Source organism: Mytilus trossulus, chromosome 4 (assembly GCF_036588685.1).
Source record: "Mytilus trossulus isolate FHL-02 chromosome 4, PNRI_Mtr1.1.1.hap1, whole genome shotgun sequence".
Taxonomy (NCBI): domain Eukaryota; kingdom Metazoa; phylum Mollusca; class Bivalvia; order Mytilida; family Mytilidae; genus Mytilus; species Mytilus trossulus.
The window spans coordinates 79,172,688-79,175,936 of NC_086376.1; the positions used below are offsets into that span (position 1 = coordinate 79,172,688).

Below are 3,249 nucleotides of genomic sequence, written 5' to 3' on the forward strand. Positions count from 1 at the left end.
GAAAATGTCTGTACCAAGTCACGAATATGACATTCGTTCGAAATGTTTGAGCTTTTGGTTTTTCAAATTGATTAGGGAATTTCCGTTTTGAATTTTCCTCGGAAGGAATTATTTCATTTTAACAAAAAAGGTTTACCTCATTCTGCATTCTGTATGACATACAACACATTGATTGGTCAAAATTGCATACAATGTCTTAATAAATTTGTATGCATTATAACTTATGTGACTAGACTCGAAGATATGTATTGACGCAGTTATTTATAAATGTTATAAAAACATAACATGTATTTAACATTTAAATATAAATTTTCATCAATCAAAATATATCAATTTGAATATTATTTAAAAAGTCGTAATACATTATTAAATCTAGTGGAAGTGAACAATTTGGAGACTGCAGTCACAGAGTAAGGATATAATAACTTAATTTTCTTCGTATTATTGTTTATTTATGTTGAGGGTTGTATGGGGTTGTATTTTTTTTCTATTCTCATTTTGTAATTGGTGCAATCCCTTGACTGAACTTATGTCTCCATTGTGTATAAACTATAAATCTTTGAAAGCTACATAATTATACCCTTATTAATATTCTTACTTTGATTACTAGTTAATGACTTGCAAATTATCTTTATCTAATACGATATTCTACTTTTGTTCCCTTAAGTAAAAGTTATTACCTGATTTTAATGATTTTAAGATGTAATGCTGAACATGGTTCAAAATTATTAATTGACTAATTAAAATAATAACCATGTACAATTATCCATGGAAATTATCATTATGGGTTTCAGAAACAACATTTGAAAATAAACTTTATAAATCTGTCTCCCGAGACTCACTTGGTGCTCGCTCTACTAATTGATTATCTGTTTATTTGTTGTGCCCGTCTTATTGTTTTAGAACAAGATAAAAGCCCAAACAAATCAAAAATCAACAAAAGGCAATTCGTAGCTGAAGTCCGGTTCACTCTCTTGTCCTTTGGTCTTTGAAGGATATGAAAGCCTAACAGTGAACTGAAATCAAGATTCATACAATTAAGGGATCTGTACTTTATTTCATGTCATATACATAATACTAAGTGATTTATGATGTTTTGATCTGAACATATATATGTTATAATGTAGACGTGTTTTTTTCAGAATCTGGAAAAATTAGTCGCTGAGAGTTGTCAAGATGAATCTTTTTATTCTTTTCCTTGTTATAGGACTAGTCAAAACACAAGGTAATTATTAAGTGTGCATATGTATTATGGTAAGAGTATTTAACATAGGGTTTCTAGTTGTAACTAACGTGTAAACTGAAGTGAGTTACTCACAAACTGATTAAAACCTGAAAGTAAAGGAAACATCTGAAATAAAACAGCTCTAGTTTAACTTTGCCAGATTGAGTTGCAGCCTTGCTTAATTTATCAACTGAAAAGTTACATATGAATATATCATGTTAATAATGCAAATGTTTTAGACCAGACGAGTTTATTGCTAAAGAAATTATTACACTATATTTTCATTACAAATACAGAAGAAAATTGAAATGCTTTTCATGTAAACCTTTTGTCATGATACATTTAAATTAATAGACCCATACAGGATATATTCGTCATGGCAGAGACTCTGAACTTTATTGTTGGGCCCTAGATAGATCTTACACACATATATGTCCAATACGTAACTAAACATATATCGTATAGCGGGTTATGTTCGCGGACAGAACAAAATCGCCAAAATAAATTCCGCCAATTTAAAAGAGCTAATGCAAAGGTATCGATAAAAGTTTTGAATCCACCAAAATCATAACCGACAAATTATTTAATACAATTTTAAATGAAAATCGCGAAATTTTAACACCCACGAAAATAACCCGCTCTTCAGTATATTTGAATTTGTTCATGAAATCAAACAAATAGCAAACTTATTCTTACTGTTCCATGTGTAATGTCAGTGTCAATTTAATTATCAACGCCAAGTGCACCCTTAGTTTTAAGCAATAATTTTTCATGTCACTCGAATCCGCTTAAAAAGAAATTATCAGTCGGTAAGATCAAAAGAAAATTTCGTAAAATAACGATAAATGTATATCTTAAATAGTTCTTATACTAGTTCCTTTACTTTTAATTTTATTCACTTATATATTTTACATGTTTTATTACCATTAATTGCCTTAATAAATCTGATTATATTTATCTTATTCTACAGATTGGTCTGACTCAAACGACTCAAACGGCTTCTCAGATAATTCCGGGTCTTCTGAAGAAGCAGTAGGCTTTGGCAGGCATACTGGTTTTATGCGTCAAGCAGGTGCTTGGACAAATACAAGGCCAGTAGCAAGTTTATGGAATACTTCTATGAGGAGGAATACTCCAAGCAATTCAAGACAATTAGTCAATTCTTCATTTAGAAGACAATCGCCAAGAACATCCCATTTGAACGAAAGATCCAAATTTGTCTTACGTTTCGTGATTAGACAACCCAATCCATCATACAGATCAGTTTACCAACACGTCTAGCCTAAAGTTAACGGACTGAAGTGAAGAAAATTCAGGAGTGTAAATGTTAAAAGCTACTAAAATTTGTTAATTTATATTAGTGTTATTGCTTTAAATTACTACAGATATAAAACTGTATTTGGAATGCAAAAACCTGTAACGTCAATTTATGCACGACAAACCTATAGTTTGGCATTGCACAAGGTAATGTTTTCTCTAATTGTTAATGTCGCCTTTAACTACATTCATTGAAAGTTGGGTGTGCACTAATTGACATTTCAGTTTTATGTTTATGAATTTTAGGTGTTATTGGCTTTGAATTTGCTGTCAGTTACTTCAAGTACTCTGAGATCTGACCTAGTGTCCTTTTTGTTAATAAAATGAGTAATAGATAATATCCTGTCATGTTCTTTCTGTGTCTCTCGTGTTTTTATTTGAGACTTTTAAACTGTCTTTGGTATTGTTTTCTTATTTGTGTTGTTATACGACTGTCCCATGTTAGTAGAGGTTTGAAAGCTTACAATATGCCTGTCCCAAGTCAGGAACCTGTAGTTCAGTGGTTGTCGTTTGGTTCATGTCTGTCATATTTGATTTTCGTAAATTGTCTTGTTATTGATTAGGTCATAAGTTTTCTCAATTGACTTTTATCCATATTGTTCTAGCCGACTATGTGGTTTTTGTTTTTTCTCATTGTCGAAGGACTATAATTGCTTCCATCACTTGTATTTTAAAACTTTGGTGGATACGTGTCTTATTGGCAGTAA

General features: G+C 31.0%; 1 long non-coding RNA gene across 1 annotated transcript; it reads left to right on the forward strand.

Annotated features, from left to right (window-relative positions):
* The first annotated feature begins 308 nt into the window (after positions 1 to 308).
* On the forward strand, positions 309 to 2,880 carry LOC134714221 (uncharacterized). The gene is made up of 3 exons (XR_010106513.1): positions 309 to 410; positions 1,143 to 1,225; positions 2,196 to 2,880. It is a non-coding gene; the product is annotated as an uncharacterized LOC134714221 (long non-coding RNA).
* The last annotated feature ends 369 nt before the right edge of the window (positions 2,881 to 3,249 follow it).